The sequence below is a fragment of the Orussus abietinus genome, unplaced genomic scaffold (assembly GCF_000612105.2).
Source record: "Orussus abietinus isolate OABI.00-Male unplaced genomic scaffold, Oabi_2.0 scaffold2, whole genome shotgun sequence".
Classification (NCBI taxonomy): domain Eukaryota; kingdom Metazoa; phylum Arthropoda; class Insecta; order Hymenoptera; family Orussidae; genus Orussus; species Orussus abietinus.
Window position 1 is genome coordinate 455317 of NW_019396012.1, and position 24264 is coordinate 479580.

The 24264-nt window shown below is 46.5% G+C and overlaps 1 long non-coding RNA gene across 1 annotated transcript; it reads right to left on the reverse strand.

The window, feature by feature from the left end:
• Nucleotides 1-81: 81 nt before the first annotated feature.
• On the reverse strand, nt 82-21556 carry LOC105700567. The gene is made up of 5 exons (XR_001104143.1): nt 21477-21556; nt 21302-21388; nt 20481-20561; nt 18732-18961; nt 82-159 (listed from the first exon to the last, which is right to left on the reverse strand). It is a non-coding gene; the product is annotated as an uncharacterized LOC105700567 (long non-coding RNA).
• Nucleotides 21557-24264: the final 2708 nt, after the last annotated feature.

Genomic DNA, 24264 nt, shown 5'->3' on the forward strand with positions numbered 1-24264 from the left:
AGTATGTAAAGTACATTCTCTCTTCTGTTCTCTTAGACCTGTGATATAAGTAGAGGTGTTGGAGTGCACGGGCATACATACCGATTTCCGGGCTCCGGGCTGGCCCTCGAATCCCGAGGAGAGCGGACGCCGGGCAGAGGACCCGGGGCCTCCTAGCGGCTGGAAACAATCATGAACGACTGTGTGTGAGTGAGTGTTACGACATAGGGTAGTATCGAATAACGCGGTAATAGCGATAGGGGGCGATATCGGAGAGTAGCTACGGTCAGGCGAGGCTTGCGGACCCACCGCGCGCACTCCGGGCCCGGAACTCGCGTCCTGGGAGTCCTGGGGACCCGGCAGGAGGCTCCCCGATCACGAAGACCGGCGTCTTCGAACCGAAGAGACTTCCCACGAAGTCCCGGCTCCCGGTCGAAGACCCCCTTTCCCCGGACCTGGACTCATCTGTACGTGGGGAGGACCCCTACCGCTCGAGGATGCGGTCCCTGACGGCGACTTTCATCCGCGAATCCCGGCCCCTGCCTCCGGGAATCTCTCTCCCTGGACGTCGGTCTATCATCCCCTGGTCCTGGGGTGAAGACACCCGACAACTTGGCGGATATCGACCCGAGCCTCCGAGCCCCGTCCAACGCGTGTCCGCGGACCCGCTCCGGCGCGGCACGCAAGGTTACACATGAGATTATAAAGTACCAGCTTCTTCGTGAGAACGTCGTTTCGTGCGACCGCCTTGACGGTTTTTTTTTTTTCTCTACCCTCCTCTCTTTCTTCTTTTTCACCCCCTGCATAGTTTCTACCGACTCGCTGTCCTCCCTAGTTCTCTATTTCGGGCCCGCGACGTTCGCACGTCAGCTCGGCCCGGCGACGACACGCGACTTCGCCCCCGCCGCTGGCTTTTCGCTGTTTTTATTTCCTGATCATCCTCGACCACTCGTTACAACCCTAGTTCCGAGTCATCGCGTGCCGTTCACCTAGATTTATTATCTCTTGTTTATTTGGAACCCCCCCTCGACGTCTCCGTGGCGTCAAGTCGTCTCATCCTCGCGACCTCGCTTCTCGCCGCCATCTTTATTTCCGGATAGTAAGCTCGAATCATCGGATTTCGTTAGTTAAACCTACTGATTATCCAGTTATTTAACTTCTTAGCCTTAAGTATACCGTTTCTCCTCGTCTCTGTACTCCACGTAACAGCGGATTTCTTCAGGTTTAAGTTCACCGTCCCCACGTCACCATTCATCACGCTCCGCTCCTAGATTATAATCATTTACCGCTCCCCCCATATCATTTATTATACTTAACATTAATTTCAAAGCGCATCCTAAGTGCATGCGCGTGCTTCATCGTCGTATGATAAGTGTTCATTTTTTTTTTCCACGCGCATTGTAATGATCATTTATGGTATATACACCCCTTATCAATTTCTCGCTGTTAGGGGTTAGTGAGCGTTCCTACGTCGCACCTTCTTAAGCCGTTCATAGGGCGAACCGGATGATTAGGGACATGACTAGGTGTTCGCATCGGGGTTTTATCGGCGATTTGGAATCGATACTTATGATCGGACCTCTCGTTTAAGTCGCGCCCGTCCGTGCGTTCACGCGTTGGAGGTTCAAGCCGTGAACCAGAGGTGTCAAGAGGACGTTAACCCGACATACACACGTGTCAAGGTGCTAAGGCTCTCGTAAATCGTTTTTCGCCAAGCGTTTATCTCGATCATCCCGATATGCCATCCCCTCGGGAAGTGAAGCCCCCCGTGAATAGAGCGCTCTTATACGCGGGAGCAAATCGCCAATGCGTGATTACACGCGTATATCTACTGTACATATGGAGAAGAGTTCTTAATCGGTAAAGACATAACTCGGTCGAGAACTGGCGGTTCGCCAAGGCGAACGATCCTCTTTCGAGGCGTAATCCTCGAAGTCCAGGTGAACATTGTACGTGGACTTTGTATGATTGTATTAAGACTGGACGCTCGCGTTGTTCGGCGCTATCGTGGGGATGATTTAAATAAAACCGGAGCGTCTCGATGCAGAGGTTTAAGATCCACCAAGGAGACGTCGAAAGCCGGTTGCATCGAAAGAAATCCGAAGGGAAATCTCGAATGATTTTTTGCACGATTTAATATCAAGTCACTATGTCATTGGAATGAATTACTCGATATATTTCATTTAAAAGGACATTTTATGCCGAATTTTTCAGCCTCTAAGAGCTCACAATTGAAGTATTTAAAGTGCCGGATATAGCAAGGCCATCCTTTGATCTTAGAATTTCACCTCGTTTTACACATTCAACAAAATCATATATTCGAGAGTTGTGTGCGAAAATGTGTGGAAATTTAATAATTTATATATCTCCTGTAGTACATTAAGTACAACCGATGTTAATGATAAGATGTTTAGTACTGACGGATTGGCCTATTTATTTTTTAAAAGCGTTCAAAGACATCTCTCTCTCTCTCTATAGAGATTAACGGTGAGGTTTTCTACCGCTATCAGATTTACCTAATGCTTGTTAAAAAAAAAATGTTTATCGCGATTTCCCTTCGGTATTCTAATCTGTGCAGCCAGGACGATATCGGTCTCCGTCTGGGAAGTCCTTAAAAAAAAAAAGACCTCCCAAAATGTAGGACGCGTCGAGACGTCCCCGCGCGACTTGTACTATACTAGGTATATAAAGAGGAGAAAAAAAAAAAGAGTGTAGGGAGGTCATGACACCTTTCTATGTACGGATTTATGTTCCCTAAAGGCAGTGATAGCTCGTTCTTGCCCCTAAGTTTGTACATACATGTGTATGGTGTTTTACATGTGCCGCGACTCGTCGAGGCCCGACATAACCTCGACGTATGATTTTTCTCGTTCCTCTGCGTTCCCGGATTTCCGTGAGAAATACCGGGAAAAGTGCGCAAAGAGCGAGTGCTTCGAGCGCGCGTCTCCTCCTTTCAATTCTCGGGCGAATCGAGGGTATATACATATAAATAAATATATAAGTACATATTATATATATATATATACTTATGTATGTGCGTCTACACACGAAGGCTCTTAGGTTCTGTACAAAGGCGTTCCGTTCAAATGTCGCGTTCAGAAAGGCCGACGTTTGTGTCGGGAGACTATTTAATTTTGTACCTTGTCGGCGGTAGCATGGGGAATAATCAATAAAAACAGAGAGACCGAGAGAAAGAGAGAGAAAATGCGATGGGAGAGAATGATAGCGCGAGGAGAGATGGAGCGAACGAGAGACCGAACGCGTGGATGTGCGACATGGGTTCATAGAGACAGTAAGGATAACACAATAATTGGTAATGTAATCTTCGAGGTATGTACTTATTACGAGCTTCAACAAGTATTGAATAGTATTATGTGACTTAAGGATAAGGACAACTCGGGTTAAGGACAAACTAAGCGCGTAAGGGACGGGCCAGCCAGTAAGTTGCTACGAGTAGTTGGTAGGGCCGCGCTTCGAGTTTCCGTTTTTTTTTTTTATTCGAGAAAAAGCTCTCGACTTTTTGAGTCTCCGGCATTTTCTCAGCAGCTTGGCGCGACTAGAAGCAGCATTTCGAGGGGAAAAAAGCTCACGCGATTTCTAACAACCTCGGAGATCCATTTTCGGAAAAAGCCAGCGCGACGCTGCAGTTGATTCGAGAATCGAGACTCCGATTTTCGAGGAGAAAAGCTCACCGCGATTTCAAATCTAATTCTGAGGCTCCATTGTCGGAAAAGCTCCCGCGAGTCGAGTTTCGATTTTTCGGGAAAGCTTACCGACACTACAATTCCAATTTCGAGAGTCTATATTCGAAAAAAAAGCTCGCGGTACTGGAAATCGATTTTCAAGGCGGTCTTTTTCGGATAAAGCTCGCGAGACTCGCACTCGAAATTCGAGTCTGCGTTTTCTCGAGGTTCTTGGGAAAAGCTCGCGCGACTTTGAATTCGAATTTCGTGTCTGCGACTTTTTGGAGAACTCGAAATGTTCTGCCGATCGTTGTCTCCGTTGTCGGATCGCCGGATGCGTCACGGATGCTCCACGGAAGCTCCACGGAAGCTCCACGGAAGCTCCACGGAAGCTCCACGGAAGCTCCGCGGAAGCTCGAAGCGCGCTGCGATCGAAACTCTAAATATCTACCTGTACTATCGAAAACTCCCGCCAGCATTAACGAGACACACCTCGATACTCGATGTCGAAGAGCATTTTAAATACGGAGAGAGAGACTCACACGCAGAGACACACCCGCTGCGGAATACGTAAAGAATAGTAATCTACCTATCAGACTAAAGAGAAAGCTATAAGAGAGTAAAGCGAGCGTAAAACTACGGTAAAGGGGAAGAAAAAAAAAAGTAAAAGAATACGGAGGCGTACGTGTTCTGTGGACGAGGGGACCGACGCGCGGTTGACGGGAGCTTTTTAACATGCTACCTTCAAATTCGGGAATAAAGCAGAATAATGAACGAAGCACGTTAAGCCCGACCAGTGTCATTAATTTCTTCCTATATTCATCGCAAGCGATAATAACTACGGAATTACCTTCGATAATCCATAAAGTGATTTTACCCAATATTATTTCGAAACACACTTTTTCGGCGTCGTAATTCCTTCCCTCTTTGCCGATATACGATGAACATTGCAGTCTGCATTTTTTTGTTTCAAAAACTGCAAAATTAGTAATTGTCGATGGAATTGGTCTCAGTTTAAGGGAAGCTTTCTTCGTTTCGAGGAAAGTCATGAAATCGATGTCGAAGTGGGGACAAACCGGCGTCGTTTGAGTGTCAATCGACAGCCTTGATTTTTACAATATAACGAAGAATCGATTTTCACAGGGTGGAGAGTTTCGATATCCTAACATTAAGGTGCTCTCTCGCATCGATCGAGAACGGCTTTCGCCAGCGACGCGTCGGCGCTCTTAAGGAAGGTGGCGTGATTACGGAAAGCAATCTAAGATGAACCTAAAGTTGTTAGACATATTATTTATAAGGATTACCGACTACTGTATGTTATTTCGGCCATTCGGCAGGACCAGGCTGGGACGTCGAGAGGTCGTCCTCGACCTCGAATTCTCCGTGATTTCCATCCATATCGCCCCCTCGGGACTTTTCACCCCGACCACCCCTTTTCAATGACAGCAATAAAGAATAGAAATAATGACATCAATTATTTCTGCTCCTCAAGGACCTTCAGAATGAAGCATCGATTGCTGACCACCGTTCCTCGACCCTGCCCTACCCGAAGTCGTGGTCTGAATATTTATTCGTCCGCACCAACCGTCAGCGTTAGAAAATGGACTCGGAAATATACATAACTTCTCTTACCTAATACCTTAATTAAAAAAAAAAATGCTTCCTTCGACCACATTTTAGCCACTTAATTACCGCGATTAAAATCATCGAATCAGTTTCACCAATCTTAGATAGAGACGAGTCCCCCGATCAAAGGGATCGAAATATGCAAACTCGAGATACAATCAGTGCCAAATAGTTGACATCCATTATATCTCCAAGACTTGACATTGTAAATAAACGAAAGAGCGGATAAATAATCAGACAACGTGTCCCGGGCCTCGAGACAGATAAACGATATATCGATTCAGGATTTAAGGACGATGTAAGGCACCTCGATACAGGCAATCCCCGGAAACCCCGATAACATGAAAAAAAAATAAACATAATCAATTGTTCATAGGGAGCAAAATCCATGTAAAGAGAAACAATGCCCCTTCTCATGCGCCACTTCAGCAACATTAATCCCGAGGTTGAACTGGCACGTGAGAAAGCCGGGATTTTCTCGACTCCGAAAATCGGTGACAATTCCAGCCACGTGGCCCGTAAAAGCTCCCTTTCGCTAGGAAAAAAAAAGAAAGAAAAAAAGAAGGGAAAATGGAATGAACGTCAAACACAATGTTGGGACCGAACGAACCTCCTCGTGGTGCCGATTGGCCGATCGGAAATTAGGTTATAGCTCGGTTAGTGTACGCGGTATGATCAACTTGGTATAATGGTGGTTACTCCTCCCCCCCCTTAAAGCTCTAAGGATAATACGATGACTTATTACGATTATTACGGTAAAGGATGGACGCACGGAGGGAGAGAGAGAGAGATAGAGGAGGGATAGTCGGTTAACGACTTACTACGAATATCACTAGCGACTAGCCATCGATCGTTTCTTCAGTTCCGATCTTCGAAAAACGCGTAGTCCTAATTGTAGCAGTCCGTCGGTCGATTTTTAACGAATGATCCCCTTCGATCCCCCCAAAACTGGCGACGACTCCTCGGAGAGTAACGATTCCGTTCCATCGCGCGTCTCGAGTGCGACCGAATTTTCATCGGACTTCTTTTTCATCTTTTTTCCTTTCTCTCCGAAATTCCCGATTTTCGCCAACAAAGTCATTAGACCCCCAGCAGGACGTCGCGTTTCGTCCAGGATAAATATTATTTTTTTTTTCCCCCACGTTTTCCGCAATTTACCCGATTTCTTGGGATGTTTCCAGTGGACCAGGGAGGAGGGACGATCGTCAAGAGGAGAGAAGGGGTGGTATGTCCTGGAATTTCCGATTTAATTGAGACTCTTCCTTTGTGCATCCTATTTCGGGGTTGCAGAGGGAGAGGAGATGGAATTATTTGGAATTGTCCCCAATTATCGGGGAATTAAATATTGACGAGGATCCCTCTCCCGGGACCACCCCTCCATTAGTAAGCGCGTCCACTCGTCACTTGGACGTACACATTGTATTTTGCGTTAACAAATGACCAGGAAACCCGATTGATCTTACTTTCGAGATGTTTTCGTACGGTAAGAGAAGGACCCCCTTTAGATATTCACCTACTACCTAAACATCCGATCGCTATTTTTATCAAAAGAAAAAGAAAAAAAAGAACATGTTAAGAGTCTTTAATAGTTATCCATTGTTCACTATTGCTATAATAAAGTTTTGCTTTAATACACGACCGATTAGTGTTTCTGGCGTTTTGTGAACACACCCCCAGAACGACCTGGAAGATCGTTAACGATTAATTATTCACATTATTTTAATTTCTCTCCTGCCTCGAGAAGGTAAGTACTCGTTACTCTATATTAGAAAAGTGGAGCGTCTAATGTTTCAAATGGAAAATATAATAATTACGGCACATGGGCGCTTAAAAAGTCAAGTCAGGACGAGCAGTGATTATCTTTTACGCTCACTGGGTTTGCTTAAAAAAAGAAAAAGAAAAAAGAAAACGATGTGCTTTTTCAGTAATCGCACCAGTAAATCGGCACTTTACGAGACTATGGGTTGTAGCAAAACTGAGATCCAATAGTAACGATAGGCCCCGCACTGCTAAGAGTCGGTGTTCCCATTTTTCCCGGCAGCTCCCTTTTAGCAGAAAATTTCCATGCCGAAAGATCTGAATATGGTTTCCGCGAAACGCTTCCCGGAATATCGACTGACCAGAATAACAACCCTTATTTCTGTGCACTTTCAGTGGTAAACCTTCGGAATAATGCAAACTTCCAGGTCTATATTCGACGTCAGCGGTCGTCATAGATACGTCGTTACCGAAACAAGACGCATATGTAGTCATACGCAATTAAAAGGCCAAAATAAGTGATATTCCCGGCACGAAATGCGATACGTCAGAAATGGCGTTACTTGGTTATAACCACGTGGCTATTAATACAAGTACACAAATACACATCATATATATATATAATTAAGAAGCAGGAGACAAACGATGCCTTCAAGAGGGATTAACTAAAATGTCCGAATTACATATATACCATTAAGGAGTAAATAAATAATACTTTCGGTTAAGAATAACTGCAGCACGAGTGACGTCAAGTGGTCATAGACACGTCGATATCAATGCAAATGTTCCATTGGCATATGCCGAGCATAATTAAAAAACAGTCAATATGAGACACTTGTAATACCGAGTAAACGATACCACAAGTGACGTCATTTGGTCATACGACGAAATCGATGAATGACAATTGCAAATGTCAGGTGTAATGAAAGAGCATCCGATAGGTAAGACTTACAGTGCAGAGTACACGACACGACAAATGACGTTACTTGGACACACAAACGTTAAGATCGATGCAAGCAACCTGAACATGTCATATGATACAATTAAAATGTAACCTATGGGTGACATTTCTAATACCGAGTAAATGATGTCACGAGTGACGTCATACGCCGAGATCGATGAAAGACAATCGCAAATGCTATCATTTATAATTAAAAAGCAGCCATCGGGTGACATTTACAGCGTCAAGTAAACGATGCCACCAGTGACGTCACTTGGTCATACGTCACATCGATGCAAGCAATTGCAACTGTCATGTATAATGAAAGAGTATCCAATAGGTAAGACTTACAGTGTAGAGTACACTACACCACAAATGACGTTACTTGATCAGACACGCGTTAAGATCGATGCAAGTCACTTGAACGTGTCATATGATACAATTAAAATGCAACCGACAGGTGACATTTCTGATACCGAGTAAAGGATGCCACGAGTGACGTCACTTATTCATACGTCAAAATCGATGCAAGTCAACTGGAGACGTCATGAGATATAATTAAAAAGCAACCGTTGGGTGCTACCAGTGACGTCACTTGGTCATACGTCAACGTCGTTGCAAGCCAACTGGAAATGTCAAGAGGTACAATGAAAGATCAGACGATGGGTGACACTTAAAGTACCTGGTACACGATTCCAGAAGTGACATCACTTGGTCATACACCCGTGGAAATCGATGCAAGCCAGTTGCACATGTCGCCACGCATAACTAAAGAGCGGTAACCAGGTAACGCTTATGTCCCCACGAGTGACGTCACCGGTCTCTTTCCTAGTCGACATAAAGTTCGATGACGCCGGCTAAACTGCATCCAATGACGTCATGCAGCACAGGGTCTATAACCCTAGGTCATAAACTATCCACGACGATTTACGGGAGAAATCAAAGGTCATGCGAGTGCACCGCATGTCGTCAACTGCATGCACCGATAAATGCTGCAGCGATGCTCCGGTTGCACCGATCGTTTCGAGCCGACTGATAAAATCCTTCTAATCGGCGCGACTCAAAAATGGAAACAACCATACAAGAATGTAATGCAACATCAGTTTGAGTGAAATAATAGTTCCACAAATGATGAAACTAATAGTTTGGGCTCCATCTTAGCGCGAACAATCGATGCAACGTTGAGAAGTAATTGAATTCTATACATATATAAATTTTGACTTTACCGCGAGTCGTAGCCAATTCATGGTTTCACTCGTTTCCGACAATAGTTGGGCAAGTTTGGTGAACGTCTCGGAATGAAATCAGAAATGAAAATTTAATGGAATTACCATTTTCGCGAGGCCTAGTGCGTGGGTGACGGTATTACAGTCCCGGAACGGCGTCAACATTAAAACCGGGTGCGTTTACGTTCATCTTTATCGTCGGCCTGCCGTTTCGCTTTCAAGGATATTTCAGTTATTCGGAAAGCTATGAAATTCCCGTAAAATCACCGGAACGACGGAAGTTTTAATAGAGCCTTTGCCGGTCCGGCTTTAATTAACTATTATACACCCGACACGCACGAAACGAAGTACCCCTCGAAACGAAATCGCGAACTTCTCTTGAAATCCAAACGTCGCGATGAAAACGCACTCATAAACCCTTCGTACCGGTGAAATCATTTGGCTTCCGTCTTACCATTTAAAAGAAATAAGTGCACACCATTTTGAACCATCACAGTGGCCCGATACGCCCAATGATTCATCACTTCAATTAATTCGTGTTTTTCTCTAGTCATTTCTAGGATCATACAACACATTTGTATCATGACGCTTTCCACACAAATTTACAAGGGTACCATTACTCCCAATTTATAGTAAAGTTATTATCGCTACGATTAATAGCGAATAGGAACAGCGCCTTCTTTAATTCATCCCCATTATCTGCCAACAAGTTCCAAGATTACACCGACAATTTTTACCATATTTCCCCGAAGCTTCTAGACAACGACAAGACTCATATTACCCCGGCTAAAAAAGGAAGCTCCATTAGTATCAATTTAACGTCCGAATTTCTCGAGAAAGAAAGTCTAACAACGTCTCCTTAATTCATCCACACTTTTCTCCCGATAACTTTCGGTATAACACAGGCAGTTTGCATTACGAGTTTCCCTATGGAAGCTCGCGAGGGCGGGAAAGGAGCTTTCCACCCGAAAGAAAGCTCCATTACTTAAGAGGTCCACAATTCATTTTCGGGCGGCGTCAAAGCCAGCTCCCCCCCCGAGACTTATAATAAAATGGAATCGTTGCACCTAGGCCAAAGATGGACGAGCACTCGGCACGGTCCCCGGCAAGAGTATTCCAATATTCCAAGAGCCTCCGGCTAGGAAGATGCCCACCTTTAAGTCCGCTTTATTGCACCGCGACATTTTCGCATTATTTACGCCCTTTCGCTACGCACAGTAACGGGGGTGGGCGCCTCCACTTGATATTCTATCCGTAAACGGGACGCCCCTTCGCCAAATTGATTGCAACGTTTTATCGCCCCTTGACGTCGCTGCCGAGTTAACTTGCCCCATTTCGGCGACCTTCTTATGAGTACTTTGTCTGATGTACCACGTGCCCAAGTAATAAGGGAAAACTGGGTCTCGGATGTTTCGGACGTTCTCTAGTTCTACTCAAAGAGGATTAATTTCTTATCATACAGATTTGCCTTGGAAATATTTCCAATTTTCAGGAATCTTGGGGAAGGGTATTAATGGTCGGGGCTTTTTTTTTTAAATCGATGCTATTAGATAAGATTGGATTAATAAGGGAAAACTGGGTCTCAGACGTTTCGGACGTCCTCTAGTTCCACTCGAAGAGGATTAATTTCTTATCATACAGATTTGCCTTGGAAATATTTCCAATTTTAAAGAATCGTGGGGAAGGGTATTAATGGTCTTTTTAATCGATGGTATTAGATAGCGGATAGCACGTGCGCGTAAAAGGAAAATTCACCTCGTTTACCTCGATCAACTAGAGTGTTTTGATAGTTTTAGAAAACATTTTAGACAATTAAACCGAGTATTTTGGTTAAATGTACCAAATTGCTTTGACAATTGGGGTGATCTACCACGATAATTGATGTAATCAACCAAAAGTACCTATCGAATGAATTTTGTCATGTCAACCTAATAATTGATTATCCGTATAATAATGACATTCAATGGTTGAGCCAATAATGATATCGATTTGAGTAAATAGTTTTTTTGTGCGTATACAGTAGGATTCTATTATTTTGGTACGTCAAAGGAGGAGCCCTAGAGCTCGGTAATTTCATTTCCACCTCACGTCCAAGGGAAGAGGATGAATTATTGTAATAGCGTTAAAGCCTTCATCGGGAAACCAAACAATGTAGCAATTACTTCTTTATGGGGAAGTGAGAGCGACGCTGCTCGTTAAACGATTGCATCCTACCCCGAGGAAAGGAACGTGCAAAGGTAAAATGAAGGAAGAGATGAGGATACCCGGAAAATGACGCGATAATTCAATTTTATTTAACTAGACTCCGCCGAGGCCTAATTATCCCTCACCCCTGCCAAATTAAAAAAAAAAGAAACGACGCGTTTCTAATCACGAAGTAAGACCTTTCAATTTAAAAATTCGTCCCTCACGGTGCAACAAACCCCTTATTAGAAGCCTCACTCCAAATATTAAATGCATTTGAAAAAATATTTCACCATTAAGCAATAAAATAACAGAGGCCCGTACCATGAGCAGAGCTAGCGTTCCCCTTAAATTTCCCCGAAGTTAAATTAATTTATAAATAAAACCTGTTCCCACGCAAAGGGCAATAACATATGAAAACAATAGCGAGCAGATGCGCATCTAACGAAGCTTGGTCCAGCTTGTGGAAGAAAGCCCCGCGGCAATCGGGCGTTTTCGGAAAAGAGGGGCCCCGCTCATTAAACGTCTAGGTCCAGCCCGAAAAGGGGAGGAAGGGGGAGGGGTAGGAAAAGCAAGGGAAAAACGAGGATGTCGAGAAGGTACGTGGGTGTCGCGTTAATTAAATTTTCGTCTTCGTCACGTAGCTCGTGGACCGGTAGCCGGCGTTACGAGCGGTCATGCTGCAACGCGAGTTAAACTTTATGCGGCGCATGTTTACAAGGTCCTTCCTCTCTTTTTCCCTGGGTCGTACTTCCGGGACGTCGTCTATTTTGGCGTGTCCCGCAAAAAGAGGGAAAAATGAAGAAAAGGGAAAAAAAAGAAGAAAAACAAAAACGAGGGGAGAAAACCGTTTTCGGTGCGACGAACGAGCCGCCGAAATTTGTAATGTCGCTTTTTAGGAAAGCGCGTATCGGCTCGTTGAAGTTAATGCCTGCTGCCAGGGCACTCGGCGACCTAATAATCCTTCACTTGCATTATGGAAAATAGTTCGTTAAGACTGCATTAACCGTTTCCCCGCTCCGTACGTCTGTGCAAGTACTACGTAGACCCGAGTACTTAGTAAAATCCGATTTCATCCGTGTGATCGCTTATGCACTCCGGCGCTCGGCCGATTTGCGGATCAATTTTTTACTCCAGCCGATCCATCATCCGGGACCGCGATTTATGGTAGGAGGGCGATCGTACGATTCGGCTGCTATGGAGGGAAAATAATAGAATCGCCGGATTTCTACCCTGAATTCGAAATACTAATTGGCTCCCGAGTTTACGAGAATCACTTAGAGTCGGAGATCTCTCAAACTGCGGCACAAGTATCGCATTTATTTGCTTAGTTGCAAATAAACGATGCCATTACTCTACATTTTCTCATACGTGAGACTGTACCGCACTGTACCAAGATGAGTACTGAAACATGCACCGGGGATTTTGTTAAGTGCTTCTTACTTTTGTGAGCAATTAAAAAAAAAAAAGGAAAAGGATACAATTTCTAATCTCCATGCAACTCCATGTATGTAAATTCTATGAAATTTATAAACATTTCCGGCGGTGTAGGGAGGAGGAGAAAATTGTCTTAGAGGTCCTGGCAATTCGTGATAATTAATTCATAGCGATTCATATCCGAAAATCAGGGAAATTACTCGTCTTCGGTGGCTTTTCTTGGGCTCCACCCAGAGAGGCTCAAATTGAGCGGAATCCGAAAAATACATTTTTCACGCCCCCCCGGGACCCCGTATCCCGGGCCATTCTTCGGGAACAGGTCCAGGAGGTCCTGGCAGCTCATTCCCCGACTATTCGACCGGATTCCATTGTGATAGGAACAAAGGAGATGCCGCCGAATCATAATGGGGTTTAATGAAAGAAGATTTGCGACGAGGAGAGCCCCGTGGCCGGTGCAGATTTCAGAATTTATTCGGCGCAGAGGGAGGAAGGGAAAAAGAGGCGCGAATCCCCGAGAGAAAGAGAAGAGAGAAAGAGAGAGAGAGAAAAGGAAGAGGAAGGAAGTATCGTTAAACGAGCTGCGAAGGACTCTCAGCCGAGCCGTAGGTGGCCTCGGAGGACTCGGGGTGGATTTTTCACGGGGACGAAAAGGACTCGAGGAAAACCTCGAAAGGGGAAGGCGGCAACCCGGCCCGAAGTTTTTCAATCGCTCGCCCCGCGTCCTGGGAATCTCTTTAAAGCGATTTCGCATGAGCCTTTTCGCGAGTCGACGACTCCGCGACCCTTCAAACGAGGCAAAGGGAAAAATGTCACCGTCTTCCACCCCCGACTTTGCCCAAAAAAGGCCCACTCGACGCCGAAATGCTCCACTTCGACGCAAACCGAGAGATTCTGGAAAATCTGTAGGACAAGGAGTTGCAAAAGTAACGCAAAAAGTAATGAGAAAGCTCCCAAAAAGATGCTTAGAATCGCTAATATCAGCTGCTTCTCAAGTCCTAAATGGTCGAGCCACACCGCGAAGGGAAATAAGAAAGAGAAAATCGATAATCATTCGTTGATCCTCCAAAAAAAAAATGAATCGTCTGAATCAATGCTTATTAAGGTATAATGATAAAAAAAATAAACGCGTGAAAAATTTCCCTTATCCCTGAACATTTTCCTTCAGGATTCTTCAGGTACTGAAAATACCTGGAATTATCTCTTTCTCTTCTCGCAACTTCAGGCCGTCCTTCCCAAGAATCGGGCTCAAATTAGTCCAAACGAATTTAGTAAAATTCGTGGGATTAATTACCTTATAAGTCTCTAATGAAAATTAAGCCTATAGGAAATTAAATCGTTCAATGCATTTGGGGTGCCTCGAATAGCGAAGCTGACCGTGCTCGATTTAAAGTCCCCCTCTAGGGGGGTGGGATTTTCGAATTCGACCACCTATCGTCGTCGAGCCGGCGAGGGAAAGTTCGCCGTAGAATTTATATCCGGAAAGCTTATAGGTTCCGGTTACGAGGGCGGAAAGGCGGGACAACGTTCGAAATAAAATAAACGGAGCCTGGTACGAGGTAACTTTCGGGGCGAAACGGCGGAGGCCCCGAGTTGGCCGCGGACTCGAAAAGCGCCCTCGTAAAGTCTCGATTTTCGGGCTTGTTTTCCTCGCTTGTCACCGCGACGCCGTCACTCGCCGGAAATCTGGCCAAGAAGGACGTATGCATCGACAAGGCGGACAGAAAACGGCCGCAGGACGGCATTTCCGTGCGGCGAAGAACTTCGATCCATCGGCGCAGTTCGAACGAGGATCGGTGCTCTACGCCGGGAAAAAGAAATCATTTGAGCGGAAGAAAAATTTCTTCGAACGAGGAGAAATATTTTCTTAATTCAAAGAATAATTATCTTACGCGAATAAACTCGAATGAATTGGATACAACGTCTCCTCGGAATGATGACAATTTATTTGAGTTCATTCCGAGTTGAACGATTACTCCTTGAAGTAACGAAATATTCCTACGGGTCAATGAATGTCTCTTCTCCAATTTGCGGAAACGTGCAATTCGGTTGAATTTAACGTTCGAAGTCTTGCAGAACACCAGGAGGCGTATCTGGCCTTTAAAAAGAGATTTAGGAATTATTCTATATTTTTATTTCACCACTTATCCTTGTACCGACATGCTCTCCCATTCTCGCTTATCCTTACGGCAAGTTCATACTGTAGCAACGAAGATTTACATTAAATTGTTAAGGCAATAAAACAGCACGGATCGTTACCATTTGTTATGTATAATAGGTGTTTGATTAGTTCGAAGAAAAATTGAACTTTTCATCCCTTATTCGAGAATCTGGAGGGAAGAGCATTTCGAGGGGGCCGATAGTGTAATAGTTCTAGATAGCCGGAACGTCGCCATTCGATCGGCTCCTGACCCCAGCAAAGTCTTGTTCAAGTCGGCTACTTTAAACGACCAGGAAAGGACGAGACCGAGGCAAGGAAGGTCCAACTTTTCCAATTGGTCCGACTTAACCGAGGGAACTCCGCAAGCCGCGAAATATCGCGCAAACTTATCGACGGGGACAACTTTTTACCCCGACAGTCCCGTACCGATTTCTTCCGGGACCTTTACGTTGGGATGTTTTGACTTTGGCAACTCGTTTCGGACTCGTCCTGCCGTACGTGGCCCGTGCAATTCCGACCAATCATGAATTTCTTCCTTCGGGCCGAACTTCATCGATGAACTTCGGCCCGATAAAGCGCGAGGGCCGATAATTAGTTCCCGGGATTGATCGGTTCCAACCCAAGGAGAGAAAAAAGAGAAATCGAGGGAAAATATGGAAATCCTTCAAAATCAATCCCCCCTCCATTCCCCGCAACCGGAAATCTGGATTCTGAATGCCATTCCAAATCGAAGTTTAATTGCAAAAAATATCCTAATTATTTTCCTCTAGATGTGCAAGAGGAAAAGGCATTTTTTTTTAATTTCATATTCTAATTATTAATTTTTCTTTTTTTTCGTATGGATCTCGGTTATAGTCGCGTTAGAAATAGTTTCAGGTGAATTCTGTCAATGTGCCCAAACATTTCCCCGTTGCGCTAATCCAAGTAAGACTGATTGATTGATCCTTCGATATCTCTAGCTGGAAAGGGTCAAAGCGAGTAATAGGCACTCAAGTGGTGCTCGTTTAATGAAAATGCATCTATTATACTATTCGATCACTCTTTCGGCGGAATGCAATAACATGGTTGATTAGCCCTTAATGCTATCCGTGAAAATCCTTTTGATGTGCGTCGAATCAACGATAACCCCGCGCCCGACCCTTCCCCGCCCGACCAAATGAAACAAAGCGATGGAAATACTTTTTCATTCCCGAATTACCCGGTAAACGATCCGTCCCGTACGCGGCGTGCTTATCCAATTACTCCTTCGTTGCACTAATCAAAACATTTGCCGACACGCGGGCCAACAAATTCAACGGCGAACCGACAGCCGGGAAACATACAGGTGCATCAAACAATCGATGCACACCTTGCGGCCGAAAATTTCTTCACAAAATATCCGACAAGCTTTTTTATACAACATCTCGTCTTCTACAGTCTCCGCTTCTTTCGAATTTCCCACAAAATCGATGCTTCTTAAATTCTACATTAATAAAAAAAAAAAAGTAAAAAAGTAACAGACTCCTACTAATCAACGTCTAACTAATACAAGCGAAGAGAAATTCCCGTTTCATCGGGATATCTCCAGGGAATTAATTAATTAAAAATAAAAAAAATTCCCCGGCAACACAAGAATTTGGAAAATCTCTTCCAGGTGGAGCTTTTCGAATCCCCTGAAAAAGCGCATTCGCTTGAGATGCGCCAAGAGTACCCCGGAAAGCCCCTTTTCCTCTACCGAGAAACGATCTCATCAATCCTTTACTCTTTCCCTCCCCTTCCTGGCCCCTCTTTTGGGTGCATCCTTCTCTCTTGTCCCTGGCTAGCCTTCTTCCCTCTTCATTTACCCTTTCGCGTCCCTCTCGGTCTTCCCGCTCACCGCCGACCTCGATAGAACCTTCTTCAACATCCCCTTGGTTCCGGGGGTGCGCAGTTCCCTGCGTCACCGACACGACCTTCCCCTTCCCCGGACCGCGTCCCAGCAACCTTTGGCCACGTGACCCGCCTGCGAAAAAAAGAAAAAAAAAAACATGGAAAAGCTCCCCACCCCGCCGAGGGCATATTAACCCTCTCTGCAACCCCTGCGACGTTCGCCCCCCCTTTGACACGTCGTTACCGCGGGTTCCGATAATGCGTTTCCCGTAAAATTGCGAGGACCGACCCCGGCGACTCCTTCCTACACCATGTAATGTCTTTTGTCAAAGTCGGGAATAAATTGATGGTTTCTTTTTTTTCCCCGCCCCGAAAAGTAAAGGCTAACCCTGTCCTCCGGAACGCCAGGAAGGGGTGTCGCGAGATTGACGATCGGTTCCGACATTTTTCACCGGTAACATCCGTTGCAATTATAATACAAACTTTGTATAAAGAAAAACGATTCGAGGCCCGTGACAAAGGGTTTTTCCCGAATTTTACGCCACACCAGGGTTACATTTGCCGGGGTGAATAATTGTTCGTTAGGCGGCCCTGCGTGGGTGCAATTTATTTAACATGGCCGGCCAGGGGGGAGGGTGCATGACGGAGTATGATTCGCCAGAAAATCGGATTGCGCGACGAGTACTTGAAAAATTCAAACTAAACCTCTCGGGCCCAGTAATTTTCCGAATTCCCGCGATCCCATCGATCTGCACCCCCTACACCCTCGACCGGTTCACTTTCGTGATAGAGCCGCAAGACCCGTGAGATATCGAAAAGGAATATATTTCTAACCCCGGACCGCAGTCATTAGCGCGAGATTTAACGTCGATTCTTACAACCCGCAACCTCGTCGAAAATACATGGAAAAGTCTTCCACAAAATCCAGCCATTGTTCTTCCAGAATTTCCTGGACAGATTTCACGAAATTCCCGAGCCCTTCGTGTCTTTACCAACATACCCCCAGTTGACACGAGCCGATACGTGCCCTTTACCTAATATATATTAGGTAAAGGTATAAATACTATTACCTAACATATCCCTCATAAAATGGACGGTGAACTTATGAAATAAAAAAAAAATATTCATAATGAAACAACAACGATATACAATTCTTTTCTTATGAGTAGTTTCATGAGGCGGCACCACCCCCGAGAATCGTTTCAAGCCAGAGAGAGCCCATCCACGATAAGATATTGAAACTATGTCTAATCTTTTGGAATATGATATAATGGACCCAGTAAAAAGAAACCGAGACACTTTTGCCATTTCTGCGTCTCGAGATGGCCTCACCTTGGCGTTAAGTGCAACCCTGTGATAAGTCCATATCGAGACCGGTGGACAAATGCTCGGAATAAGGGCTCATAGATAAAGGGGTGGCAAGAAATCGCACCCCTCCAGCCGCCCCAAGGTGGGTGGACGAGCATTCGATTTAATCGAAGCAGGGCCGAAGGTACTCGGCTGTGACTTTATTGAACATTCCCGCGGTCCGAGGGGGTGGATATACGGGGGTGGCACCGCGACATAAAGCGCAGTCGTTCTCCCCCCAGACAAGCGATATCACCATTAAGCGGCCCCGTAAAATGGATAGCGGCAACCTCTGTCGGAGGTAATTTCTAAGTAGACGGGGGACAGCCCCCGAAAAGGGGATTGTCTTAAAAACCGGGCCAAAAGTCGAGCCCCGAGGAGCCTGTCGACCCGGCAAAGACCCGAAGAGCACCCTCCGCGATGCGCCGCGACGTCTCGGGGCCTTCCGATGTGCCCTCGCCTCGAAAGGAGTTGGTTCATCCTCTTTCGACGGTGCCGCGCGTCACAGGGAGGAGCTCCAAGGGTGTCTTCCCTACGTTCCGTACCCTAATAAAGTCCCGGTAAAGCTCTGTCGAGGAGACAGGTTTCGCCCCTCCGGGAGGTCCTCGGGGGTCCTCGAAGGACTCGGGGGTGGCCTCTAAAATCCTGACGCCTTCCAAACCGGCAAAGATGGGGTCCCTGGCACCCTGGGTCGACATCCTGAGAGCGGAAGTTTCCGGCGAGACAATAGACCTCACCTGACCCAAATGCACACAGCGCGATGGAGCCACATTCCCTGAAAAAAAAAGAAAAAAAATAATATCCAGATTTACACTTCCAAATTACAAAGACGCATACTGAAAACATCCCCTGATGAACCTCCACGAAACATGAAACATAAAAAATACCCTCGGCACCTTAGATGTTTGCACCATCCCCCTCCGAGCACTAAAATCGGCCGATAAATCCCTCCGAATAAGATCAGTAAGTTGTCCATCACTTTTCAAAGACAAAGTGGAGTCGCAGTGCCGTTAACCCCGCGTGAAAAACCCGTCTCCCGAGGGAGTCTCATCAGGATTCTTAAAACGTCAACGCGTTAAGACCCACCCCGGGACTCGGGGCGCTCCACCTTACACCCGGCTTAAGGGAGGAATTACCCGTTGCGCGGAAGTACATCTCCGGAGCGTCGTAACGCGAAGACACCGAGGCGGGCGTGACTTAACGCAAACACGATGAGTCCCGGGCCGGAGTTAATTAAATCCACGGGGCAGCCGAGAGAAGGAAGGGGTGGCAGGGGGCCATTATCGAGACGGGGGTGCACATGCAGCCGCGAAGCTGCACCTCGCTATCTGTCGGGGCGCGAACGTGAAGGGGTCGACCTGGAGCGTACAGGTGCATGCGTATGTAAGCACGTGGTTCGCGCAATGACTCGGAGGGGGTCGCACCAAAGGGGGATGTCGAAGGGGGGGGGGGGGCACCCCATCCGGACCGCGCGAAGTGCTCTCGCCAGGACGCGCGGCATATCAAAGCGGTTAAAGGCCCCATCCACCCGGCAAAATAATGTTCCATGTAATCTTCAGCGCTCAAACGAAACTTGAGTGGATGCAAAATGTGCGTAAATGAAGCGCCCGGGGCGCCTCGGCCCACCCCCGCCGCCATAAATGCACCCCCTTGGTGCACCGCCTTCAGCAGGGAATCCCTAGGGAACCTCCAGGGCATCCCCGGATGCGTTCCCTAAGGGTGACAACCTCGATCTGGCTACCTTGCACCTCCTCCTGCGACCCTTTCGCGCCCCTCGCGCGATTCACCCCTTTCATCCCCTTACGCCACTCTCGCTCTCCGCGAGGCGTCCCTGCTTACGGATTGTCAGGGGCGATAATGAATGGTCCCATTTTTTTTTTTCCTTTTCACCCTTGTTTTCCGGATCCCGCGGAAGGGGGGATACTCTTCCATCGCATCGAATGTCCGACAGGTCGTGGCAATTACTCGCTCGCCGGATATTCATGTCCGCTCGGGGAGCTCAATTTTTGGGGGTATTTGTATCGATATTCGACGTCCGGCCGACGTCAATGAACGCACCTCGGCGAATATAATAAAAATGGCCGAAAACACGGGGGGAGGGAAGGGGAACTGTTGACGTCGGTGTAGAAGTGTACGGGAGAGGCTAATGAATCGTTGCAGGGATTGCAGGGACGCGAAATTCCAATCCGGGGGATCATGAAATCGTGATTTTTACAGGAACCCTCTTTTGCAGTCGGATTTGTCCACGTTACCCGACCTTGAATCGCAAAAACTTGAACGAGGGAATGAATTACCTGATTTACGTTGCTGCACGAGTGGAGGTGGCGAAGCAATGACGGATGCGGCTTATCTTTGGTAAAGATGGCACGTTGCAACTGGAAGGAAGGAAATTAAATTAACAGCCAGCGACGGAAGTGCGGCGAGTCGAGGGGGGGCAATCGATGTGCACGGCATGCAGATTCGAACAACAATCGGAACAGCCGACGCAACTGCGCGTCCGTAGATAGGTCAGAAGTTGAAGCAATTACCCTAGTTTGTCCAACGCGGATGGGAAACAATGGCGGAAAGTTGCTAACGACGTCACGCCGACCCTCGCGCGGTTTACCCGTTTTAATCGTCACCGGGGGTTAAAATCCACTTCCGCGGCGGCGTCGTACTAATTATAAACAAATAATGATATGCCGCGGGGCGGATCTAATTTTCGAGAAAAATACCGAGTCGCTATCTGCCGGGGGCATCAACAAATACGAATGCAAAAGCCTCGCGGGTCGGTCTCGCCGAGAGAGCGAGCCAAAATGTCGGGCAATCTAATTAGCCGATTTAGTGGGCCGGCCTCATTGAATTTTCCAATTCTTACTAATGCATAGAGCAATGGGACTGCTAATCGAGTGCAACGCCGAGTCACGGAAGGGAGATTAAAGCGAAACTGCCCCCCTTCCCATTTAATTCGTATGCCTCGTCACGTGGGCGAGGATTATGACCGGCGGTACAAAGTTGGGCTCTCTCGCGGGGAAAATTAGTATTATACAATAATTACGTGTAACCCCGCCAAAAAGGAAATATTATACGCCACTGGGTATACAAAAAATGTAACTGCTGAGATTAGCCTAAGTACCTTTTTCTGTCCTCATTCCTGATATCACCCTTACTGTTCTCCAAGCGCCATTCTCCACTCCACGATGAGCATGTACACGATGGGAAACTGCAAATAATAATTAAATCATATCATCACATGATCATATCGGTAATGCGGATGCTCGGGAGACCCTTTATGAAAAATTTTCATTTACCTGAACTGATTAGAATCGACTTGCCAATTTAGTTCTAGCGAAATTGAATCCTTCGAGACGCCAAGGATCGCAGTTTCTTCTCAGCAACCTGCAGAAAAGGAACTTCAATGACTCTGCGAAGATTTGAGCCTCGCCTGGCGTAATCAGTAAACTCATTATCGAAGATGCGTGATTTTCACGCTTATCTTACCTGGTCAAAATCCACGCGCCAATTCATATCGAGAGAAATCGAATCCTTCGAAACACGGATGACCGCAATTCCTTCTCAGCAACCTGCAGGAAAGGGATCTTAACGACCCTGCGAGCACATGCGCCGCACCTGGCCTCCATCGCGAAACTTGCCTACGACAGGATTGAGTATTAACATTTTACGGAGTCCCCTGGGGGTGGGCGTCGGGGGGACCGTGGGCATAAAAAAGGAGCTCCCGCCATTATGCTAATCGGCAAGGACACGTGCTTCTAACGGCGCACCTCCGCCCGACGAATGTTTCGCGCCCGCAATGCTCGGCATGGTCGCAGACCTTGCCAAAGGTGCGCCTTTAAATTCAAATTCGAGCCGAAGTCGTCCCTCCGTCGCCCCTCCCTAGACTGCACCTCCTAATCGTCCCTAATAGTCCGGTAATGTCCTTTATTGCGAATTCCCCGACGTATTTCCTTAGCTCCTGACTTTCGAGAAAAGGGCGCCATCGGGAGTAATATCTCGAGTCCTCCGATCGAGTCATAAATATTGAAAGGTGAAAGATGAGCCCCTTATGAAGAGGCGCACGGCCCGTAATGGCGTCTTCATGAGGAAACTCAATTTCCACCGTTATATTTAAATAACCACCGAAATGTATATGTATATATCCAAATGATATTAGCAATGTTAATTGTATAATTAAGACGTACCACGGAAATTTTGACGAGTCGTGAACATTGAAATATGAACCTTTTATGAACGTATGAAGATCACGGCTAGAGGCAACCTCCAATGGCGTCTTTGTAAGGAAACCTCAATTTCTACAATTATACTTTAGTAGCGAAACCAAAACACCCAAACTCGATACTGCTAATTGTATGCCGATATACGAGGTTAACCATGTAATTAAGACGTACCGGTAAAATCTTGGCAAGTTGTAAATATTTAAATACCAGTCGCTAATGAAGGTGGATGGAACATTTCTACGGGCGGGCCATTACTGCTACTTTATAAGAAAACTCAATTTCTACCGTTATATTCTAATAACGAGAAAATCGAAGAACCGATGCTGGTAATTTATCACGAATGTGCTAAGTTAATCAGGTAATTGGGACGCACCGGTAAAATCTTGGCATTGCACTTCTGACGAGAACACGTGGCGAACGACGATACACAAAGGCCGGTACCCTCGCTTTGTCCAGAAAATTGTCACCGCGCTTAGAGAGGAATGACGCAACGTCCGACACGTCCAACGAGGTCTAAGAAACTGAAACGCACACTTCCAACCCGATCCTTATTCTCCTGATAACAAATTCGACCTAGGTCGAGCTCGACGACGCATACCTCGCCTTGCGACAACACACCGCTCGAGTGTCAACAAAGGAGCCCGCTCTCTATCGGCTCCTCGACACCTCTACAAATCTCCTCGGTCGATAAAACAGGGCCCCTCAATACGAAACACACATACACCTCGGATGATTAATTAATTCTACCCCGCGACTGCAAAAGTACAAAAGTCATACCCCCTCGTTACCGCTTCATTTAAATGAAAATCCACGTCGTCGGATTATTCCCAGCCTCCCGAGACGTCGCCATCGAGTTTACCAAAACTAATTCGAAACGTCCTCCACGTCGCGCCAAAAAAGGATTACCATGTGTGCTCCTCGTATCCTTCGACGCCGGAGACGGCGCTGGCGTCTTCGAGGTGGCTTTCTCGCTAGTGGTGATTACTGCGAGTACTTAATATATATATTAGTTTCGAAATAGTAACTATCGGCGGTCCGGTGTTACTCAGGGATTACAACATCGTGGATGGTGAGGAGAGCAGAGGGTGGTGGGAGTCGTCCGGACGAGGAGAGATCCTGGGTATGCTTGCTGTTACGTGGTCTTAAGGGGGATTCCTTCTTCCTTTCCGTCATCTTTGAGCAGCAGTTTGGGATGCAACATTCGATTTGGGGTTTTCTTCACATCCTAGGGTTTTTCCTGATTTCCTGTTTCCCTTTACCCCCCCTTTGAGTATCTTACTACCGTTCCCGTTCAGTACCTTACCGTCCCGTACCTTTACCTAGCGTCCAGCATTTCGCTGTAGAGTTTCGGGGGGTCCTTCTCCTCATGTCAAGGAAGTTCGTGGTTACAGCCGGAGGATGATAAAATTCCCTCCCTTGCCAGTCTTCTGGAGGAAGGACCGAAAAAGCCGCGTGCGCGCGCGAGGAAGTTGTGTGATCTCTGTGAAGAGAAAAAAATGGAGGAGAAAGAGCTGTCGTTTCGGATCGAACGAAGCTCTCAATATAAACCTTCGCGAATCGGACGGGGAGAATCCCCCGCGTCCATATCCCTTGGCTTCCGATTCCGAGGTTCGAGGAGGAGACGCTTGTTGCGTCAAAACTGGAGTTTATAGGGCAAAATGTACCTGCACGGTTGCTTATCCGCAACGTGTTCCCGTACCTCCCCCACCCCCCCTTCCCTTCCCGTTTCCCTGAAATCTGCGCAGTTCCCTGTCCCGTCTTCCTGGCTGGTGTTTAAAGAAGGGGGAACGAAAGAAGAGAATTCTTCTCTCATCCAACAGCAAGAGAACCTGGGATCTCCCCTCACTCCCCCACCCTCTCTCTC